Source organism: Cavia porcellus, unplaced genomic scaffold (assembly GCF_034190915.1).
Source record: "Cavia porcellus strain 051 isolate PalLab524CR breed Dunkin Hartley unplaced genomic scaffold, mCavPor4.1 scaffold_2, whole genome shotgun sequence".
Classification (NCBI taxonomy): Eukaryota; Metazoa; Chordata; class Mammalia; order Rodentia; family Caviidae; genus Cavia; species Cavia porcellus.
In genome coordinates, this window is record NW_026947485.1 from 137,330,297 (window position 1) to 137,355,321 (window position 25,025).

Consider the following 25,025-nt stretch of genomic DNA (forward strand, 5'->3'; position numbering starts at 1 on the left):
CATTTGTGGCTACCATGAATGGCTGACCCACTATGCCATCCTGTCTTGGAGCCAGCTGAGTATGGACTGAAACCTCCAAGAGGTATTACCAGCTACATGATGGTTAAATGATATGGTTAATGTATGCTCACATTTACTTTTTAATAAATTTCAAATTGCTTTACAAAGTGGCTCCTCATTTTGTGTTCCCAACAGCAGTGAATGATGGAATCATTTTTGCCACCTCCTCCCAAACATTTAATATTCTGAGGATACGTTTTTAGTCATTTTCCTAGGTGTATCACACTATCCTAAAGAGTTATAATTTATAATAGTGCTGATGAACATCATTCCATACATTGGTTATTTTTCTATGTCTTCCTTGTTAAAGTACATCCACAGTCTAAACATCTACTAACAGATGACTGATTAAGAAACATGTGGTAGTTTACATACAATGAAGTACTCCTGTGCCATAAAGAAGGATAAATTTGAGCCACTTGCTGGCAAATATATGCACTTTGAAATTATAACAGTAAGTGAAGTAAATTGGACACACAAGCTTAACTATCACATGATTCTCTTATATAAGAAATCCAATATGTAAATAAAGTGCAAAATAAAGAACAGACATATGAAATAGTGAGATGTGTCTTTGGCATTGGGAAGGAAATCAAAAGACTGGGGCATAGGGAGGGAGAAGAGGAAAAGGAAATTACTGAAAAATAGGGAAATTGTGAAGTGCTGTGTACATGCTCTAAGTCCCTACAACAAATGTGACCAGCATGTGTACACAGACATGTGCAAGCTGCGTCATGCACTGCATTCGAATCCTGCCCAAGAGGTGCAGGGAGGGGGTAGGAGAGAGGTTGAGAAAGAAACAGAAATGTTATGTACATGAACTACTTCCCCATGAAGAATGAAGCCATGGATAGATTATATAAATACCAGGATGTGGTGTGTAGGGGGGTATCTGTGTGTTCTTTTACAAAGGTTCTAAGAATCTGTGTGATGTGTAAGGGGGTATCTGTGTGTTCTTTTACAAAGGTTCTAAGAATGCCTGATGGGGATAGCGTTTTAATAAATTATATTGGAAAAATTGGCTATCTACATATCAAAAAATATCCAGAAGACCCTAAGATCCTTACACTATGTAGAATAATGAACTCCACATTAATCAAAGTTTTAAGCATGATAGCTGAATTCATAACACTTTCAGAAAAAAATAAGTTCTCTATGACCTTCACTTCGGCAATATTTTCTAGACATGTGTTATGGTTTAGCTTTAAAAATCCCCCAAATGTCTTATGTCCTCAGATTTGGGGCTTTCGAAGGTGATTTGCTCTTGTGAATGCTGTCCCATCAGAGAACAGGTCCTGGGAGGAGGAGATTCGCTTTTGGATGTGGGCTGAACCCTCTGAAGACCCAGGCAACAGAAAAGTTGTCACTCACCACACCCTGGAGAAGTTAGATAACCCATTCCTGTGAGATGTGGAGAGCCAGGGACGGAGACACCAAGGGGAGGTTGTGGTCAGGACCTGTGCTGTGCTCTGTGTGTGTGTGTGTGCACGTGCACACACACATGCACATTGACATTCCCAGGGTGACATGGCCAGACAGCAATTGGGAGGAAATGAAAACCTCATCCAAGGAACCAGAGCACCAGGATCACAATCTTCAGTTACCGGCACTTTGCCTTTTCCTGCGTCGACATGAAAAGGAATAATCATTGTGGAAGCCTTATGGAAAAAAGAAAGAAAATTAAAAAAAGGAAAAGAAAAAAGTGTTCATGGAGACCCAGGATTTAGCTCATGGCCTAAGTGCTGCCTGGCGAGCACAAGGTCGTAAGTTTGATCCCCGGTACCAAAATAAATAAATAAATGTGGATTAAATAGAAAATTTCAAACCATCCTACTCACACATCAGTGCTGCACAAATAAAACCATCTTTAAAAACATCATGTAACTGTACACAGTTGTGTGTGTGGTCACAGTGTGAACACTGCTGTACTTAACTGCTCTCTCCGCAAGCTCAGTCCTGTACAAAACTGTTTCACAGCTCCTCAGGCCCTCGTCTTCCCAAGTGTGGTTAACCTTTCATTCCGGGCAGTGGGTGACAATGGGCCAGTTTCAGAATGGAGCTGCCAAAGGAAAAGAAGAAAAGAAAAAAAGGAAAGAAAAGAGAGGGGAAGGGAAGGAAAGGGGAGGGGAGGGGAGGAGAGGGAAAGGGAAGGGGAGGGGAGGGGAGGAGAGGGAAAGGGAAGGGGAGGAGAGGGGAGGGGAGGGGAGGGGAGAAAAAAATGTTGCCTGTCACTTCTGTCATAATTAGGGACTTAGGAAAATGGGCCAAGTAAAGCAAAACTAAAACTCCTGTTTGATGCAGAGGCGTCTATAATCCTTCTTGGGTGGCTGAGCAGGAAAATTGCCATGAGTTCAAGGACAACCTAAACTACATAGTGAGATACTATCTCTCAAAAAAAAAAAATCAAGGGCAACAAAAGCAGCTGGGCATACAGTAGGGATAATTATGCATCAGAAAGATTATGTTCACTTGGGCTCATAATCACTTCTTGATCCCCTCATATTCACTTCTGATCTCCCATTGGCCCCTGAGAATTAGAAGGATTTGCACAAGGAATCTACAAGAGAAGGAGCCAGGGTGCTGATGGACAAACAGGCTTCCCACTGCAGAGCTCACCTTGGTACTGTCTGCCGGACCAAACCTGGGCACAGTCTGCTTTCTCTATGTGACTATTTCAGCCCCTCTTGATGCAGGCTGGCATGCAGAGGAGGTTCCAATGAATTAGGGCACACACAGGGCACTGGATCCCATGCACACCCTGCAGGTTTGTTTTCACAGATGAGCATCCCCTCCTTCAGATCCTAAACTTCCAGGAAACAGAATCCTAACCCCTGCAGTTTCCTTTCAGGCTGAAAAGGCCAGATCAGTAACATCCCCATCTCTGCCAACCAGTGCTAATGAGTCCCAACCCCAACCTCACCTCATCCCACCCCAGGCAATGGAAAAGCTTGCTAGGGATCCAGATAGTCTCTCAACAGAGAAACACTGAGAATCTGCTGTACAACACAGCTCCTGCACTGCAGTTTTACTACTAAATAAAAGATATTTTTAAAAATCCATGTATATATACTTGCTCTTCAATCAATATATTCATTCTACCCATGTTGAAGGTGGGATTTGATTTCATTCTCCATGTAATGTTTACTTTGTGCTTCACAATTATTTTATGATCCTTTCTGTGTTTTTTCTTTTGAAATAATAAAATAAATCACCTTGCCATGTTAGATTTTAGCCTACCACCTTGTTAGCTATACATTATTGTCTCTACCCTTTTGGTGCTGGTTGAAGAATCCACATTTCTGTTTGGCTTGTTATGATCTAATGTAAAATTTTGCTTTTATCACTTGCAATAAGTTTGGACTCTTTTGAGAATAAAATTCTGCTTGCTCCTTTTTCTTTTGCATTTTGCAATATTTTACCCTGCATTTCTAATTTGTTACCAATAAATCCTCCATAATGATAAATGATACCTGCCTACTGTTTTACAATTCCCGTGATCCCCTTTCCCTCGGGTGTTTCCCTGTGTCTTTCCTCCGAGGCTTTTCTCTTCCTTCAGAAGTCTTCTGTATGACTTTAAGACAGGCCATCTGGCAAGAGTTTCTTTTCTGTTCTCCACTGTGACTTGAACTGTGTATGGAATTGGGAAGAGTATCTCACTGGCTTTAGAGTAGTAGATTGGCAGTTATTTTATTCTTCAAGTTATAAAACCAATCACTCCACTTCTTTTCTCCCGTCTGTATTTTTTGCTAAGAAATTAGCTGTCAACAAGTTCTCCGTGTACACATCTTGACGTAAGCTTCCTTCCTCGGAGTCTTGCCCTTCTCAGTCACTCAGGTACCTGGTTACTCTACAATATCAGCATTTTGGTCCTCAGATAGCTGCAGGCAATATTATGATTTCAGTGTTTTCCAGATTTTCCCCATTATAGGGGTGAAGTAACATGTCTTGTAATTTTCTGCATTATCAGTAGATATAGAAACCTCAGTGAAACACATTATTAAATCATGTATGAATCAATGAAGAGACTGAAAGGGACACTAGAAACTATTTCCAAATAAGTGGTAATGAAAACACACAATGTCAAAGCACTGTTTTGGGAGAAATATATAGATTTAAATGCGATTACCTATTAGAAAATAGGTAAGTGTAAGTTGATAAAAGCACAGATTTTTCGTGAAACAAAAGAAGTGCCTTTTAGAAATACATCTAAGTTGGCCGTGGTGAGTCAGAAATTTGAGACCAGTTCGGGCAGCACAATGACTTAGCAGGACCTTGTCTGACAAATAAAAAGTGAAAATGGGCTTGGGGTGAACCTCAGTGTGAAAGCCCTGGGTTCAAGCCACAGTACTGCAAATAATAATAACAGTAATAGTGCATATCTACTATATCAGATACAAAATGGACAAATGCTATACCAGATCAAATCTGACCACATAATTGAATGGACAGTACTTTGAAACAGGCAAAAGTATGTAACCTTTTATTAACCTTGCAGTGCTCCATTGCTGGCTCTGCTACAGGTTCCTGTGTCTTCCACCACTGATTCCCCATAGATACTTTCTCCCTTTCCATTACCAGATGGATGGGACAGCAATTCAAATCAAGTATGGCTATGACTGAACAGTTAGTCTTGCCCATAACTGGAATCTACAGCATCTTCTTCCCATGCACTTCAAGTAGGCCAGGCCTCCAAACTCAGCTTTCCTTGAGTCTGTTCTTGCTCATGCACACTTTACACATCACGCAGGTGTAAACTAGTAGGACTCGATGGCTTTAACTTGTAGGTATACCTGCATCCTCAGCCCTGCTCAGCACTTGCCCTGCCACCGCCCAGTGTTTTGGATGATTGATGCTAACTTTTTATCTGACTTCCCTGCTGCTCCTGCACATCTTGAATATTATTATCAATAAACACCCAGAGTGACTGCATTGCAACTTGTTCAGTCAAGTATTATGGCTAAGTTCTAGAATGGCCCCTAGACGTTGCACGTGCTTAGAGGTGAGTCTTTGGAAGGTAAAGGGATCGTGGAGGTGCTGTACTGTCCAGTGAGTTCATCCATGGATGAGTTCATAACTGAATGTGCTGTTAGACGACAGAGCAAGCCTAGAAGAGGTAATGTAGCAGAAAGTACACCGCCCAACCAGTACATTTCAGTTTGTTATTTGCCCGGGTAACAGTTCCTGTTCCAGTTCTGGTTGCTCCTCTTAGAAACAGCTGGTCACTATGATGCACATTGTGTAAGCCAATTCCCAGTTGACAAATATTTCTGCTTCTGTACTTCCCACTTGCTTATCTCATTTAACCCTAGACCAACAAAGATCAAAGCCTGGTATTCTGGAAATAATCCCTATCAGTGCCCATCAACATAAATAAATCTGCCTCCAAATAAATGGGGTGTCATTTCAGTGTTCCTGCTCTCCATTATATCTGCTGTGTTGGTCAGAGGACCAACCATACTGACCTCTTTAGTCACCAAGGACCCTTCCAGATCCTGACAGAAAGGTGCATCCTCTAGATTTTTTTGAGTCCCCCAATGGCCTGAAGGAGAATTCCTGACTCTCTGCTCGAGCAGCTCATATCAGACCCCAAAAGGAGGAAGATGAAGTCTGACTCTCTCTGTCTGTCTGTCTGTCTGTCTGTATGCCTGCCCACCTGCCTGCCTGACTATCTGCCTGCTTGATTCTTGTAAGACTCTTGGGGGAACCCCAATTAGTCAGCCTGTCAGTCCTGCTCAGTTTGAGCAGAAGATTTTGATCAACTCTTTTTAGTTAAGGCCACCCTTCAATGAATGGGGAGTTGGAATGTTTAATCTGTAAGTGCTGCTAAACAAATGACCAGACAGCATAAGCAATAGGCTGCTCCATCTGTGGACCAAGACTGGGAAGCCTGGGTCACAGTGGTTAATTTGACCCTCACCTGTAGTGAGGCTTATGGCATAATGCAAGACTCACATCCTCCTTGACTAAGTTGCACCTAAGTCCTCACAAGGGGCATGGCCAGGAGGGCATCTGAAAGATCTCTTTCTGTGGGTCACCCACCTTTTGTCTGTTGTTCTCCTATTCAAGGATACACAATATACACCATAGGGAGAAAGAATAAGTACTAAGAGTTAAATCCCACAGTCCCTCACAGCAAGAAAAGGGGCTTCTATGGAGTTAAAAATAAAACCAAATCACTCCTGCATCTCAAAGAAAAAAAGAAGAAAGAAAACAGGCCCATTCTTCCTGAGAATTCTGCCTTGTCTCCTTCTTCAGCCTCTGCAGCTACTGCCAACATTTACCTCTTCATTTCCTACTCCCAACTCATCTACTCCCAACCAGTTGGACTGGTTCCAGCTAATCACTGACTGCTTTGGCTACAGAGGTCCTCCCTCCAAGGCCTTCTGCTTACGTGCCTATCCTGGTCAGATGACTTCTTCTAACAGCCAAGATAACAGTCAAAGATTTATTCTAAATTCCACATTTTGAATGAGAAAAAAATTGAGCTGTCAGCCATGACAAATGAGTTGCTCCCTATCAGACCTGAATAGATAGGACAGACTGAGCTTTGTCAAATTGGGCCCCCAAGAGCCATGGTCACTGCAAAAGTTGCAGGCAAACCTGTAACTTTTCTGGTAGACAATGGAACAAAACTCACTGCCTTAAAATGTTCCCTCTGTCAAAAATTCACCATCACTAGGGCAACTGAGACTTCTGCCTCTCTTCCCCCTGCCAGGCATAAACTTGTAGGCTGGGAAGACATTTCTTTCACACTAAGCCAGTCAGTCACCCTCTAGTTTAGCCCTGCACTTCCAACTTTTACTGTTCCCTGAGAAAAGGATGATACTTGTGTCAGTGTAAGACAGCTAAGACAATCCTGAATTTCTAAAACCTTTCCTCCCAGAGATATGAACTAAGAGCACACCTTTGGACCTGGCCATCAGCCATGCCACCTCACTATAACCCCATTGCCATCAGCATCATGGGAAGCATAAAGAGGCATCTGATCACACATTAGCCTGACTGTTAATCACCTTAGGCAAGATCTTCACGTCATCAACAACACTATGATCATCTTGGACTCTGCAGTTTCTGACCTATACACCTTTACTGGACTGTTCTACACTTAAAAGATGCCTTCCTCTGCTTGCAAGTTGCTCCCAGAAGCTTCTTCAACTGGAAAAATCCTAAAATAAAAAGCCAGATCACTTGGACTCATTTGCTAATAAGGGGTTAAAAATCCTCCAACCTTGACTCCATGCTTCTGTCCTGCACAACAAAAAAAAAAAAAACATTCTGGTCATCAAACCAAAGTTTCGAGGTTGTCTGAGGGGTGGTCAGATTCAGCCCAAGTCAGATAAACTTTATCCTGTTCTGCCTAAGGACCCCAAGCCTGACCTTCCTCCTGCTCTCATTCATCAGCTCCAAGCTGCTCAGCCAGTTTTGGCACCACCACCAGTTCTGTCTCCTACACCGCAGCCTCCTGCTCTACTGTCAGAAACTCCATTTGACTCTGCTTAATACTGAAGAATGCCATAAAAGTTTAGATGGGAACCAAGCCTGGTTAAAAGCAAAAGTCCCCACCACTGTGACTGATCCTGACACTGGGGTAAACACAATCCTTCCTTGAGAGCGTCCAAACTAGGACCGTAACACAACAGAGGACCATTAAGCTTTAGCTCAGTACCACACTGCTCTTCTGGCAAACCTCAAAGAGGGAAGCAAAAAGCCAATAAAGTTACTGATTCCCTCACTAAAAAAAAATTCTGCCCAAAGAAGTCCAATAAAATTATGGATACTTAAACAAGTGCCCCATTCTTCTCCTGAGATGAAATCAGCCTCCCTCACACTCAAATCCACTGTCCCAGACTTAGTATTGACTCTGACTATATCCTCAAAGAAAAAATAGTGCCTACATCAGCCTATAATGCCTGAAAATCATAAACCTAAAATTTTTTAAAAACTCATTTTCAGAAGTATGAACAAAGAACTCAATCCCAGGTCTTACCTTCAATCATGTACCTTTGGTGATGAAGCTCCCACCCCTCCTGCCTGTAAAGCCAGTTCAAAATCTCCAAATTGCCACTGCCACCTCGATCGCCCTCCACATACAATGCCTCAGTCTTCTGCCTCCCACAGCCTGCTGGTACATCTGCTTGGACCTAAGCTGTGCTTTCTTCTACCTTCAGTTGGCTCCTACCAGCCAGCCCCTCTTTGCCTTTAAATAAAAAGACACCAGTTCTGGCCTCAAAATCCAACTGACCTGCACTCAGTCTCTCAGAGGTTCAAAAATGTGTTTCTGCTTTTAAAAAGCCCTTCTAATCAATGACAAAAGGTCTGATGAAATATCTGGTAGAAACTGGTTCAAAACAAAACAAAGCAAAAATTTTACAAATTTCTTGGAGCTGCTGGCTTCTCTGTGCTGACTCAGAGTGTCAGTCCCTGGAATGCCAGTTGCTTCAAGGTTTGCCTCTCTCCTTTCTAACAGCCACTCTCTTTCTAATCAAAAAACAAACAAGCTCAAATCTTACTCTGAGACCTGACTGTCCAGGTGCCACATATTGCAGTGGGATGAACTTTTAGAAATGGATTCCTGATGGGTGCTAAATACCTGTGTTTCTGAATGCAAGTAGTTCTGTTAGGAATAAAGTTAAGGAGTTGGGGATTTAGCTCAATGTCATAAGCACCTGCCTGGTGAGTGCAAGGTCATGAGTTCAACCCCTGGTACCAAAAAAAAAGGAATGAGGTTCAATAGGCTAAATACGCTGTGGTCACCTTTAACAAAACTATTTTACCCAATCTTCTTCTGCAAGGATGATCTGCACAGTGAATGCTGTTTCAAAACTTGCCACCAGAAATGCAAAATAATCTGATTCAGAAACCTAAAACCCCTTTCAGTGTTCCAAATGCTTCAGCTATCAACCCTAGCCAGAAAAACTTTAGCCAATATTCCTGGAAGATCAGAGCCAAACCTTCCCCCACCATTGGCTCTACAGGCTGAAGCCTCAGTGCTGACCTGAACCCCTGCAGCCTGCTCAGGCTTCAGGGTCTATGTCACTAGCCCTGACCTCATGCATTATAGTGAGCTCTCCCCATTTAAAGACCAGCTATATCTGCAAACACTCCTTCACACATATATAACCCACGTACATACTAATTACCCCACCAAGTTTCAGAAATCCAGCCTTAAGTGGGCTACAAAATTTACCTGGACAGCTCACTCTAAAATGGTAAGGAACTCAAAGTCCTTCTGTGGTCACTCTGGACAGTCCACACACAGCTGAAGCCTGAGGCCAACATTCACAGGATAGCCCCCATACACATTCTACTTAATTTTTGTGTCTTTTCAGGCTACTTACTCCAGACCTTGCTTGCCTGCTCCCCTTGCTAGCTGTGATTTTTGCTAATTAACTTGGGTTCTGCTCACCCCACCTCCCTGCTAGTTGTGTATTAGTTTTGTTGTTGTTGTTGCTGTTTTGTCTTAAATTCTATGGATGGTTGCCACCCCAAAATAGAAAAAAGATCAATCAAACACTTAACAAAAATTTGATGAGTGTCTGTGATACATCCAACACTCTCTTAGATCAAATTAACTCTCTCACTACTTTGTAATGTCACACAACACCCAGGACTAAATTCTAATTGGACCTTGTGTCCAAAGATTGCATGTAAAATGCTTCAGCTCATTTGTTGCCCAGGTAATAGCTCCTGTTGCAATTCCGGTTGTCTCCATGTCTTAGAATCAGCTGGCCCCTATGATGCACACTGTATAAACCAATCCCCAGTTAACAAGCCATTGTGCCTCTGTACTTCCTGCTTGCTTATCTCATATAAGCCCTAGACCACCAGAGATTGGGACTTGATATTCTGGAAGTAATCCCAACCAGTACCTGGCAACACAAATAAATTTGCCTCCAAATGAATCCCGGGTGTCTTTTTTGGTGTCTCTGCTTGCTGCATAGGTCTCTGCCATGTGACCACAAAGGCCATGCTTTAGTCTTTGAGTCCTCCCGTTACACCCTCATGGCCACCAGGTTACTGTGGCTGAAGCAGCTTTTCCTCCGTCATGTCCTTCCATCATGCCATTTCTACCTTGGAGTCAGCCAACCATGGACTGAACCCTTTGAAGCTGTGAGCCAAAATGAGCTTCTTTTCTATGAATCACAGATCGTGGGTAGTTTGTTCCAGCAACAGAAAAGTGACTGATAATCCCACATTTTAAAAGCTTTCAGTGGCTTCTCATTTCATGGAGAATAAACCTCAAAAGGCACATCTTTTAACGTCCATTAGGGCACTCAGGTTTGGTTCCACATCCACCACCAACCTCATTTCCTACTGCACATCCTTCACCCAACTTCACTCCGGTTACTAAGGCGTCAACACAGCCCTGGGGAAAGCATGCCTGACCTTCACACGCGCTCTTTCCAGGTCAGTGTCCAGACCTCCTTCCGGCCCCCCTGGCTGCACAGCACACTGTTTCATGGCTTTCAGGTCCCGTTTATGCCACTTTGTCAGCGAGGGCTTTTCTACCTCACCCAAAACGGCAGTGCCTGCTGTCCCTGCTCCCCATTTTAGTTCACATCTTATACTCAGTTTTTCAGCACTTTGTGTTCCATATTTTGTCTCTTTATGGGATGGTTCCCAAGCTGACTGTGTTTCTAGGCAAGAAATGGAGCTCATTTTGTTCAGAGCTCTGGACCAGCTTCACTGCACACTGTTGGGTACAAATTGGAATTCAGTGGGTTAAACTGATCGATTGCATATATCAATGTTTTGTTCTGTTTTGGCTCAGCCAGCTCAGAGATTCAGCATATTCACTGCTTAGATTGTGTAAATTTTGGCACAGCCCACAATCACATACCTGGTGTGTGCTGAGCCCATCTTTAACTGTGAGTGAGCCAGAAGAAATCCCTGCCTACTGGCCGGTCTTGCCTGTGTCCCCATCACCAAGTTCCCTAGCAGGGTGGGACTGGACATGACACCGCTTCTTCTGTCACAAGGAAGGCTCTTTTGTTTCCTCCATGAGAACCATTCTTTGACTCTATTCAGATATCCAGTCACAACTGTATGGTCAACAACCACAACAACGCACATGGCAGCTAGCATGTGGGAAGCAAGGAAAATAGTTTGGAACCAGCTGACCAGCGAGTGGCCTGCTGAGGTCTAGAAAGCCTCAGTACGAAGTGCAGGGCCTCCAGGAGCTCCTGCATCACTCATTCTCTATGGGAGCCCCAGCCCAGCCTTGCAGGATCCTAGGAAAGAGCAGCTTCCTGAGCTCTGTGTCTGGCTAAAGAGTGACAAGGAGGAGACAAAGCTCCTGATTCCAGAGGAGCTGCTTCGCTCTCCCTCCACACCTGTGAGCACTAGGTGACCTGGGCAGACCCCAAGCTCCCCTACTTTTGACTATCATTGCCATGGGGATTATGGTTAAAGTTGCAGCATGAATAAATTCAATAAGCAGAGAACTTAGATTTAGAAGACCCAAACTAGAAACTTATCTCCCACTGTTTCCTTTCTAATTAATATTGTACTAAAATTTTTATTAGAGATATGGCAGTTAATGTCTGCACATGCTCCTGAAGACAATAATTTCTGAAGAGTGAGGAGTGGTAACTAGGAATAACAGTATAGAACCGGGGGGGGGGGATACTTCCTGGAGGTCATAATGACATCTGGAAGAACCCATGTGAATTAGGTTTGAGAAGAGGTCATGGAGAGATTTATACAAGGGGAAATCAGTAGTGCAAATCCACAGAAGTGAGAAGTCATGAAAAAGAAATCTGTAAGCTGTACGTATTCATTGGATCTGGTTATGGGTTTGAGAATGAATTAAATTATTAATGCATTAAAATGTTGCCTGCAAAACTAAATGTCAATTTATTCCAAATGTCATCAGGGGTAAGCTAGAAATAAAGAAGACTTTCAGCATGGATTCTCCTGGATCCTGGTGGCCGAGAACCCCTCCCTTAAATCAGAGGGTGTCCAGGTTGTTTAAAGCTCACGTATTTCTAGGCTGTAGAAGAGTGTGTTTCCAATCCTTGCTTTTTCCTCCCAGAAAATGTTAGCACATCCACAATACAATGTGGCAGGAGGGTCCCAAGATCTGAGTCTTCCTAGAGGCTCTTCCTATTAAATGATTTCCCACTTCATGGCAAGGAGTGGAGAAATGTGTGGATTCAAGGAATATATTTCCACTAGAAAGTCTCCAGTTAGCAGGATTAAATTTAGCCTTTGTTGCAATATCTCAAGAATATAAAACTCAGAGGGGAAAAAAATGGCGGCTTGCTAGGGGATCGAGCGAAGAGTCTCTCCGGAGAATTCATACTAGAAGCTAAAAAATGACAACATGGAGAGGGCCAGACAAATCGATAGCGATTCTCATTAACCAAGACAGTACAGCTGGAGGATTTAAAGTCGTGCTGAGACCGTGAACGCTGATAACGGGAGGCTGCAAATCCTGCGCCTTTAAATCAACAAACTGACCCGTGGACCCAGCAGGAAAAGCTGAGTTGCTTTTGGTGACTGCGGGAAACTGAGACCCGGGACTCCGAGTAGCAGCCAGGACTGCACTGCTGCACCAGAGGAGATATACAAGGCTCTGGCGTTTCAAATCTAAACGGTGCACAGATATCTGACCTTTCAGCGCTGTGCCAGGAGTGCGGGAAAGGTGGGCAGCTTGGTGTGCGGTGGTCCTGGAATGAGGACCTGCGCCGGACTCTGGTGAGTACTGGGAACCCCGCGGCTGCTGGGGTTGGCCAGAGAACAGCTGGCCCGCGGGGAAATCAATAACACAGAGTCTGGTGGCAGACATTTAAGTCTGGCGGCAGAAACTGCAGCGTGCTGACATCACCAGGTCCCCCTGTAGGGAGGGCTGGTGGAAGACATCTTGAATTCTGGCAGAGCCTGATTACGTGCTGGCTTCAACTCCACACAGAGAACTTAGTGGGAGACATCTTGGTTTTGGGCGGATCTGCTATTCTGGTGCTCCTGTCACAGAGAGGTTTGGAAGAGAATGGCTGGGATTTGGGCAGAACCCTGTGCCATAGTGACATTACTCAGCTGCTTCTGGTACAAAGAGAACTGGCAGGAGCTATTGGGGCTAAACCAAGCCTCTGCTTGGGGCCCAATAAGCAGATACAAAATAGTCACAACTCAGTGACAACCAGAAAGTACAGCCTAATTTATGAATTCACTGGCACAGAGGCTAGAGACTAGCCTGTACCGCCCCTGCATCCCAGCCTACCCCAGATAACAGTAAATTGGGGAGGACAGCAAAAGCTCACGCCAGCATGCTTCTGAAAAGCCCTAAGCAATTTGGAGAGGGCCAGAGAACTCCAGGACAGTCTGAAAGAAACCAGAAACATGACAAGAGATAAAACTAAAAAAAAAATCTCCAGCTGCCCAACAGGAGAAAATAAGCCCAGGAGAACTAAACACTGAAGAGAACAAGCACAGTAACCATCCACTACTCGACACAGCATCAGCTGAAATTAAAAAGTACCTACATGATCTCATAGAGGAATTTAAAGCTGTACTCCTAATCCAAGTGAGGCAAGATATAAAGAGATTAATTAAAGAAATGACAAGCCCCACCCAAGAGAACACAGATGAAAGAACTGAGGAAATCAGAAAAGAAAGAGAAGCATCTGAAGAAGAATTTAAACATAACTTAGAATACATGAAACAGATGCAAAGAGAATATCAGGAAACTAAAAACTCCATTGAACACTGGCAAAATGCCTTGACAGAAACTAAAGACAGCCTTCTGAAACTTGAAGAGAGATTTAGGGCATATGAACGTGAAAGAAAAAGCCTCTTAAAAATAACAAGGAACCAGAAAGAAGCAATTCTAAAACTGGAAGATGACAAAAAGATACATAACCTAAGAATAAAGAATGTGAGTGAGGAAGCAGGAACATCCAAAAATGAAATACAAAAAATATTCACAGATATATTAAAGCAAAATTTCCCATGTATAGCAAAAAGAAATGATATCCAGATAAAAGAAGCATACAGAACACCAGCTACCTACAACCAAAACAGATCTATGCCTAATAATCGAGATCCCAGAAATCCACCAAAAGAACAGAATATTAAAACCAGCCAGAGAAAAGATGCAGGTTACCTATAACGGGAAAACTATCAAAATAACAGCAGACTTATCAACACAAACTCTTAAGTCAAGAAGGGAGTGGGCAGAAATATTCCAAGTCCTGAAAGAAAAAAATATGCAACCAAAGTTCATACACCCATCAAAACTCTCTCTCAAAATTAATGGAGAAATAAGATACTTTCAAGACAAGGAGGAACTGTGGGAGTTCATGGCCACCAATCCAACCCTACAGAGAGCACTGAAGGACATTACAGAGAAAGAGAGGAAGAGATACCAGGATTCCAGCAACAGTGGCAGAGAGGCCTCAGTGAATGGGGCAGACAATGGAATGAGGGAATAAGGTGGACAAATTATGGCAGAAAAGTGGAGTAGCAGACATGAGGCAGAGACGGTAAGCTAGTCTTTAGTATAGACAGCTCTGAAACTATATTTTAAAAAAAGCAGAGGTCATTGCTAATAGTGTATAATGATTTAAAAGACACAGTAGTCCTAGTGCCATATTTAGATTGAATTTAATTTGTTCTGGTCTGTCCACTCATGTCAGATTTGAGGACACAGACCTCTAGAACCAAAAATAGCAGGTTATACCATGGTAACGATCCTTACTTTCCTATTGACTTAGACTGAAATCCTGTATTACTTACATTGTCTTACTATGACTGATCTTAATTGTATCTGAATCATAAGAATATTGGTTGGCCTTGACTGATTCTATTTGAAATTGGTATGCTTGTTAGAATCAACCCTAAAAGTAGAGGAAACTACTCTGAGCATGACAAGATGTAAAGGATATCCATACTGGTATGAATTAGTAACAGCTCTCAAATCCTACAATGCAGTCAAAGTTAAGTTTTTATAAAAATAGGTGATAGTATGTTTAACTATAATAAGCCAGTGTTGTGGACAAATCTATTGAAAATAACAAGAGAAAACATAGCTACGGAAGATCATTTATATTGTAGTCTAATATGTCTTATCCATTGCATGTTTTTCTAGGAAATTGTTTTGCTGTCTTGCTATGACTTGGTTTTCCCTATAATACAGAGAGGATAGATATATAGGTAGAAATTCACACATGGGTTTTTTGGGGGGTTTTTTGTTTGTTTTTTTTTAATTATTTACGGGAACAGATTATATAATGCAAGATGTAAGGAACAGATACTCTGAGGAAGAGACGCTGAGAAACCCGAGGCTTATTTTGTAGCATTATAATATAAATTCTAGCAATCTATTGTTTGCTGATTAGAATGACATTGGACTGGTTTCTTCAGTTCAACTTCAGCATATGCAGAGATGGGGACGGCTATCACAAAGAGAATGAGAGATGCGATGGTAGTTGCTAGTATCTTCCCTAATTTGGAACTTGAGGACCTAAAAAGACTTCATCATCCTGTAATGATTTGATTAGTTCTATAATATGCAATAACTATATAAAGTGGGTGAAGATAGGGACAACTATTTGTAAGAAGCTAGAGACAGTTAGATAATGAAGATCTCCAGTGGACTTGCTTTGAAATCTGTATTTCTTTAAATTGTTTTTTATTTTTTTAAATGTTCTGATCTGTTTTGATATGTTTAATCTTACCCTCTTTGAGATGTAAAACAAATGTATAGGACTGATAATCATATTACTGAGCTTTTGTTCGATCATAGAGCAGAACGGTTTGTAGGGTCACTTTTTGAATGTCATTCTAAATACTTTAATTCTTTTTTTTTTTGTCTTTTTCATTTTTATCGGTACCGGGGACCGAACTCACGACTGCCTGCTTGCAAGGCAGGTGCTTATGCCGCTGAGCTAAATCCCCAGCCCCTAAATACTTTAATTCTATAACCTGAACAGCTATTTCGAAGATGACAATGTGTAACTTATCAACCGGCAATTTCTTACCTTTTGTTTGTCTGTAATTTTGTATTATTTCTACCCTTTTTTTTTATCTCCATGTATTTTTTTTCGTTTCCTTTTCTTTAAATAAATTTTTAAAAAAAGAATATAAAACTCTACCGCAGTGGCTTATACTGTTGTCTGTGAGACTTTCTACACTGAAAGAAGAGATATGAAGAATACCATGTCATGTCAGCCAATTAACAGTCATAAGGAGATCACACAAAATGATAAAAAAGAGTTCTTCAATAGCATTCTAGTTCACTGTGTGGTAATGAAACCTTTTTGTGAATTACCGTACAGCAACGTATTTATAAACTATTAAATTAAATGTATGATACATGTTTTAAGTATTTTGGGGTATTTTTTACCAATAACTCTTTCTATAATTCATTTTTTTTAACTTTTATCGGGATTGAACTCACGACCGCCTGCTTGCGAGGCAGGTGCTTATGCCGCTGAGCTAAAACTCCAGCCCCTATAATTCATTTTTAACAAAAGTTTCCTCACTGCTACCTTTACATTAGAAAAGGAAAATGACATTTTGGAAAGTAAGAGACCCTTTCCAGAAGAATGACGACAAGGAAGGCACGCGGGAGAGAAGCAAGTAGGTGAAGAGGCACAGAGGGGACTTGAAGTTTAAGCAGTAAGGGGATGAAAAAGAGAATTTTAATCTTCCTAACAGAAAATTTCAAACACATAATATGAATTGTACTTTTGTGAGTAAAATAATTCACCTCCATATGATTGTGGCTGGACATAGGCATTTCCTCCCATAGGATAAAAGGTGAAAAATACAAAAATGGTAATTTCTCTTTGAAGTGAGCTGGCAGATGCACCCTTCACCAAGGGTTCCAAGTCACCATGACTGGGAAAAATCCAATCATCTCATAGCCTTCAGGATGGTATGAGAAAACAGTACTTCCTTGTATAATATTTCATCCCAAACCATCAACCCCGATCTAATTAGGGGAAATCCCAGGTAAATACGCATGTGAGATGTGTTTTAGAGGTAAGTCTGACAAGATTTAGGGATGGGTTGTCTATGGAAAATGTTAGCAATTAATCTAAGTCATAATTTCTGGCCCCAACAGATGGTTTTGTGAGGTTTGTTACTGTTGTAGATAAAACAGGTTTGAGGCTTTTTGGGTTTAGAAATCTTGCAGCTGCAATAGGCATTTGCTGTGATGTGTTTTTAAGCTTGTGTGTGCATTGTGCCTTGCTTTTATTGTAAGACAAGAAGTACAGGTCCTGCTTATTCTGGACTGAAGACTGCCCACCTGCCTCACAGTATTAGGTACCCCAGGTGCACACAAAACTTACTGGGGTGCACATCATGATTCCACTTAAAGATGTAACATAGTCATAGTACATGGTTAGGGTGACAAAAATCACCAAATTTTTCATTTAGTTTTCAGGGAATTAAGTTGGTCTCTTTTTGGTGCTTAATAGGCTTCCAATAGTGAGAAACTGTAACTCAGTCCTATCTTACATTGTTTCAGTTTTGCACTCGCTGCCATGCAGTTATAGTTTGATAGTTGTCATGGTTTATGTTGGTGGCCCCCAAGCCTCATGCCTTTGCATTGTGCATTTGTGATTGGTTCATTGTCTAGCAATTGGATTGGGGGTGTGAGTGCTACACCGGCCTAAGGGTGGAGCCAGGATGTGATGTAAGGGCAGAAAGAAGGTGTGCCTTGCTCTCTTGCCAGTTCTCACCTTGATGCTCACAGCCACCATGAACAGTGGCCCTGCCATGCCACCCTGCCTTGGAGCCAACTGAATATGAACTGAAACCTCCAAAAATTGTAAGAAATAAGCCTTTCCTTTACCAACTTTGGGCATCTGGTATTTTGCCTCAGTGACAACTAAAAAGTAACTAAGACAATAGTTTTGCATACTTGCATTGCTTTCCTGCAAGTGTTGTGCTTGTTCTCTCTTTTGTGGATCTTTTATTTTCATGTCATTTATAGATTGATTTTTGATACATATATTTGCTGTTAAAGTTTCTTTCATGTAGCTAAAAAGAGTCAGGCTGTAAATAAATTAATTAGCTGACTTTGCAGAAACTCATTTCATGGACGCATTCAATCCTCCTGGCTCATAGCTGTCATGATAAATCACTCAAAATTTACAGTTTAATATGAAATAATAATTATTTTAAAGAACAGAAAAATTTCTTAATAGTGCCATTAATTTAAGCTCTTTATTTTTCTGAAGGATTTCCCTTGAGAATGTGGCTGAGCTGTCGAGAACATTGCAGTTCTAACTATGTCAGAGCATTTTAATCATTTAACTGAGAACTTTTCATGCCAGCCAGAAAAAACCTGTTGTACTTAAATAATTAAGCAAAAACACATTAATCACATTTAATTATGTTTTCACTCACTGGATATATGATTATGCAATTGTATGGTTGTTTCTGATTTAGGAAGGAGTAAAATTAGTTGAGAAAATGTATCTCTCTGCTATGCAAAATTAATGTGCACCTTGTAGTGGAAAAATTTCCTGTCATGATGGTTCTTGTGAAAACAGAGTAACGGACAAACACCAGCATTAGCTGGTAGACACTGTGTGTCATGGTCCTGCTAAGTCACAAAGGAGGGTTTCCATCTAATGTGATGTCCCCAACAACTCTATCTGGTTGGTGCTATTCTTACTTTTACCTCATCTGTAGGAAAATAATTATCCAGTATGAACTAATAACTCATGCCTTTCAGAAGCTGAACTTGAATTTAGGTAGAAGGGTGATATAGGACAGAGATTCCTATGAACTAAAAACATCTACTCCTTGCTCCTGATCCCCACTGATTTTGCCCTAAATAAAATTGTTCATCATGAACGTCTGGTCTGTGGCCTGGACGTGCAAGCTAGTTGTCTTTATTTAGTTCTCTACCCGTCCTTCATGAAGGTGACTGGGACAAGGACAGCTTTTCAGTGCACAAGATTCAAATTTAATCCTAGGGCAGCAGCCTGAGTCTCTGGAGCTGGTAGTACACGCACTTGTCCTGGTAGCCCATGCCCTGTGACTTGTTCCTGCTCCTTTTCTAGTCAAAGGTCACTCTGTACCAGTCACAGAAGAGTTATTTATGATTTCCAGTTGGACCTCCATTTCTAGAGACATTTGAAAATTGCACGTGTTGGGAATTGATGCTGGGCTCTCTAGATCCAGGGTCAATGCCAACTCAAAAACACTGGATTCAGCTTCCCTGGAAGTGTTCCTGACTTCTTCCTCACCAGGCCATTGTAGTTGCTCCTGTCAAGTTTGGCTTTTCTAAAAATGTATCAGATTTTCTTCGCATCTTCCCACTATCAGACAAGAGATCTACTTTATTCCTATTTATAGAACTGGGTCCCACACCAACTGGCTCATTCTGGACCAATGTTAAATGACAGAGGTTGCAGATGAAAGGGGCCAAGAGCACATGATGGCTGACTGAACTCCATGCAGGAGGAAGGGAGCTAAGAGCAGAAATGAGGGTGGAGGACCAGGGTGATGAGGGACAGAGGGAGGGATACCCTCCTCAGCATTGTCACAGGCCCACAGTGCCCTTCCTCCATGGAGCACCTGTGCGTCTCTGCTGAAGTCTTTTCCTGCCCAACTGGCCCCAGGCACACACTGGTATGCTCCACGTGCCTACCCTGAGTGATCCAGAGTCACAGCGGCCAGTGAGGGATGGCACCCAGCTGCCTGGCCTCCCAACTTGGGGGTATATTGGTCACTTCCCCCTGAAACTCTTAATGTTAAATATACTCAGGAGCACACCATACCAAGAGCTCACCTTCCACCTTACAAGGATACACCATTGGACCTTAATTCTTTATACACCGTCAACTTCTCCAGGGGCCCAAATTAAGACAGGAACCATAGCAAAGGAACTGAGCTGTGGAGGGAAGACCAGCCTGCCTTGCCTTGCAAACTCATAATTCCACAGCCAGACTTGTTAGTTTGGAAACTTCTCTGTGAGCATTTCTGCAGCTGTTAACCTGATCCATGAGTTCTGCCCAGGTGAAAGTTAGAGAAGATTGGGTGCTCCCATGAGATGTTTAGAAAATATCCAGATCACTGCCCCTAAGAAATGTTGAGAAAAGTTTTCTTCTATTATTTCTGAGGATTGTGACTGTTGGGATACAATGTCAATTTCATTGGCTTTAGGATCTGCCCTTGAGATTGGTGGATTCACCTGTATGAGTCAGGAAAGAGTGGCCTTGGAGCTACGGTTGGTGCCTCACTCCTATTATTCTAGTGCTCTTTGCCTGCTCTCCCTCCTGACTGGCCATCAACTATGCCATCACATCATGATGTCTCTTCCTTGGAGCAGCATTACCATGGACTGAACCCCTCAAAATGTGAGCCAAATTAAACCTCTGCCCCTTTAAATTGTGAAGATCTGGTATTATGCCCGGCAGTAGGAAAGCTAATACAAGACTAATAGGTGGTATTTATTATGAATGTAGGTGGTCTGTTTCTTTTCAGAAATCATGCATTTTGATATATGTATTTCTTTCTGTGTTATTGTAAACTCCCATTTTCTCTGTGCATTCTTTATTGTTCTGAATAGTTAAACTTAGACCCTATTCAGTTAGTTAAAGAAACCTCTTCCTGCATCACTGAAGATTTGCAGGTGCAAGTCAGCAGGTGTTAAAGAACCGAGAATGGGACTGAGAAAACGTTTATCCAAGGGAAGGAAACTGAGTCGGTCATTCAATTCATTTCACAGCTCATAATCATTGCTAATACTAGATATTTTTCTTGTGTATCAATAAGTTATTTCTTGTAAATATTTTTCAAACACTTCTGTCAGAGTTCACATCATGAGATATAATAGTAATGAAGTAAACCAAGATCTCGCCCTTAAGGACTGTAAAGTCTATAGTGCATTACCGAAAACAGTTTAAACTATAATATTGAAATGTAGAGGGAGCTTGTAGAGGAAATAGATAATATGGTAACCACAGTTATTTTAGTTTGAGTGGTTAGACTTCTCTTAAGAACTCTCTAAGGAAAGTGTCAGTTTAGTAAATATTCTGGTCAGTCAGGTATAAGCCTGAGGTTTTGCTAACCTCAGTGAAGACATAAAATAGAAACAATTAAGGTCTAAAAAGCTTTGTCTCTGTAAGGAGGCTATATACACACAAATTTACAAATCCAATAGCAGTAGGAACTGATGGCTGACACAAGAGGCTGAAGTACATTTTGGGATACAGTAGCAGAGAACATTGCTAGCTTGCAGAAGAGCCCATCATGGGAATCACTCTTAACAGGAGACTGGAAGGGTTGAAGGTCACAACTGGATTGTAGGAGTAACCAGGGTCAGGGTGTGGAAGGTGACTAATGATTCATTTTGGCTAGAGGGTAGCAGAAGGGAAAGTAAAGTAAAGTATAATCAGAGTAAACTCTGATTATACTGTGATGTGCTCTGCAGCAAATTTCCTCTTTCATCTTTGCAACCACAGAACCTGGAGAATGACACTCAGCAGTCTTTAGTTGAGTAAAGGAACACCTGCTTCTTGAATGCATCAGTTCAAATAATAGGGTCTGGTCCAGTCTCCAGAAGCCACTGCTCTTCATGTGAGTGACCCCAGGGAAGCTCAGTGATTCCTCAGACTCCTCTTCTGGGTAGCATGGTCGTTATGCACAAATGTTTACCATTCTACAAGTTCAAATCAATCAATGACTGAAGAAAAAAGCAAGCTATTTCCAGATACTAAAAGCACCCCCAAATTTCCTTTCACATGCCCCTTATAAAGAAAAAATGGGTCCAGCTGAGCGGAGGCAACTGCGGTCCGGCCCTGCTGCCGCCTCTCCCGCCTGGGGCCCATACTACCACCGCTGCGGACCAGAAAATGAGGGCCCAGCCCAGCAGAGGGGACTCAGGTCTGCCCACCGCCTCCTCTGGCCAAGGAGCACACCACAGCTGCTGGCCGGAAGGAGGGAGCTGGGCCGAGCTGCTAAAACCTGCTCTGACCTCGCCTGTGAACATCTTATGATCTGGAGAGCACCAGCCCTACTGCCACTGCCTGGAGGAAGGAACAGTCCTGCTGAGGAGGTTTGAGGCCTACTTATGCCATAAAGGAACCTTCAATAAGCCTGGGGAGCTTTGCCATCCAAGGAGCTGGATTGTTACAAAACATCCAATTCCTGAGAGATTATGAGATCCTTGCTCTAGGGGGTGGGGGCCCAATGGGCTTGCAGCCACACTATACTGGGCTTAACAGGATTTGGGATTGCCTGGACCACACCAGGTGGCCTTCTATCTCTCAGGGGAACTTTGCTACCAGAAGGGAAAACTGCAAATTGAGGAAGTTTTAGGTCTACCTGAGAGGAACCTGGCAAGCCTCTTTTAATCCAGGGGCTCCGCTGCCCAAGGAGGGCGCTACTACAAGGGGAGTCCCAAGAGCCCAGGACATAAGAGTCAATTTACAACACGACCAGGGGAAACTCTGTAACAACACTTGAAACACAGTAATATAGGAAAATGACAAAAGGAAAGATCAAAATGCAATCCCAAACATCCAACCCATCCCAAGAAAGCCTAGGAGCCATGTACATAGAAGAAAATACATGCCATATACCTGAAATACCTGAAACAATAGTAACAGAAATAAAGAAGCAGCTCCGGGAAGCTTTGAAGGAATTCAAACTAGAAATAATTTATCAGGTTAAAAGAAGAAATAATAAATGAAGGAGATGCTGAACATATCTAAAGAAGACACAGCTAAAAAATTGGAGGAACTAAACAAAAGGATAGAATCTCTGGGTGAACAATATAAGAAACAAACAGAATATATAAAACAGATGCAAAGAGATATACAGGAAATCAAAAGCTCCATTGAAAGTTGTAAAAACTGCCCAAATGAATGCGAAGATAGAATTTCGAACCTCGAAGACAAGATTGGAGCCAGTGAACAGGAAAGGAAAGATCTTTTAAAAATAACAAGAAATCAAGAAATAACAATTCAACACCTGCAAGATGACGCAAAGAAAAACAACATAAGGTTGATAGAGATAAATGAAAAAGGAGACAATACAAAGGATGTCAAGAGGATATTTAGAGAAGTAATTGCTGAAAACTTCCCAAACATGAAATTGGAAACTGATATCAAGATCAATGAGGCATATAGAACTCCAAATAGCCATAACCAAAATAAAACTACACCCAGACATACAATAATCACCATTCCAGAAATCGAACAAAAGAATAGAATATTAAAAGCTGTCAGAGAGAAAAGACAGATCACCTATAAAGGAAAACCTATCAGAATCATAGCAGACTTCTCAACACAAACAATAAAGGCAAGAAGAGCATGGAGTGAAGTATTTCAGACCCTAAAGGTAAATGATTGCCAACCTAGACTGATGTACCCTGAAAAACTGTCCTTCAAAATTGATGGAGAAATAAGATACTTCCACAACAAAGAACAGCTGAAGAAATTCATGATCACCAAGCCAATCCTAAAAATAATACTGAAAGACAGTCGGGATACACTTAAGAAAAAACCACTTAACAAAGCAGACAATTAAATAGAACAGAAAGATAAAGATGCAACAGCAGAAATATAACATGTCACCAATAAACCAATATATAACAGTTATAACCATTAACATAAATGGTCTCAATGCACTAATTAAAAGAAATAGACTGGCAGAATGGATCAAGAAACAAAATCCAACCATATGCTGTCTACAAGAAACCCATCTAACCCAAAAGGATACTCACAGACTGAAAGTCAAAGAATGGAAAACAATACTTCATGCAACAGGAACCCAAAAAAAGCAGGGGTAGCTATTCTGTTTGCAGACAATGTGAACTTCCAACCAATAATGATCAGAAGAGACAAAGCAGGTCACTACATACTGGTTATGGGAAAACTTCAAGAGGAAGACATAACTATCTTAAATATATATGCACCAAATTCCAAAGCACCCAGTTATATAAAACAAGTAATATCAGAAATGAAAAACCAAATTAGCAATAATACAATTATAACAGGAGATTTTAACACACCATTGACACCAATGGACAGATCAACAGGACAGAAAATCAGCAAAGAGATAAAAGAACTGAATTACACCTGTGAACAAATGGAATTGATAGATATACACAGAGTATTCCACTCAACAACAATAGAATACACATTTTTCTCAGCAGTACATGGGTCATTCTCTAAAATAGACCATATATTAACTCACAGAACATATTTAAAGAAAGGCAAAAGAGTTGAAATCATCCCCTGCATGTTACCAGATCATAGTGCTATGAAATTAGTAATTAATGATAAAAGATACTGCAAAAATCCCATAAACACATGGAAACTGAATAACACACTCTTGAGTAATCAGTGGGTCACAGTGGAAATTAAAGAAGAAATTAAACAATACCTACAAACAAATGAAAACACAAATGCAACTTACCAGAATCTGTGGGATGTAATGAAAGCTGTCCTGAGAGGAAAATTTATTGCACTGAGTTCCCACATCAGGAAAACAGAACAAATACAAATAAATAACTTGATGCTACACCTCAAACATCTGGCAAAAGAAGAGCAAGTCAAGCCCAAAGCCAAAAGAAGAGAGGAAATAATAAAAATCAGAGCAGAAATCAATGCAATAGACACTAAGAAAACAATACAAAGCATCAATGAATCAAAGAGTTGGTTCTTTGAAAGAATAAATAGAGTTGATAAGCCCCTAGCCAACCTTATTTTTAAAAGGGAAGAAAAAGCTCAAATTCATGCAATAAGGAATCAAAAAGGTGAAATCACTACAGACTCTACAGAAATACAGAAGATCATCAACACCTATATCAAAAACCTCTACTCTCAAAGGTATGATAACACAGAAGAAATAGACAGAATTCTAGAAGCATATGAAGTACCAAAGCTAGGTCAAGAAGAAATAAAACTGCTGAATAACCCAATTTCTATTAATGAAATCAAAAATGTAATTAAGTCATTACCTACAAAGAAGAGCCCAGGCCCAGATGGATTCAC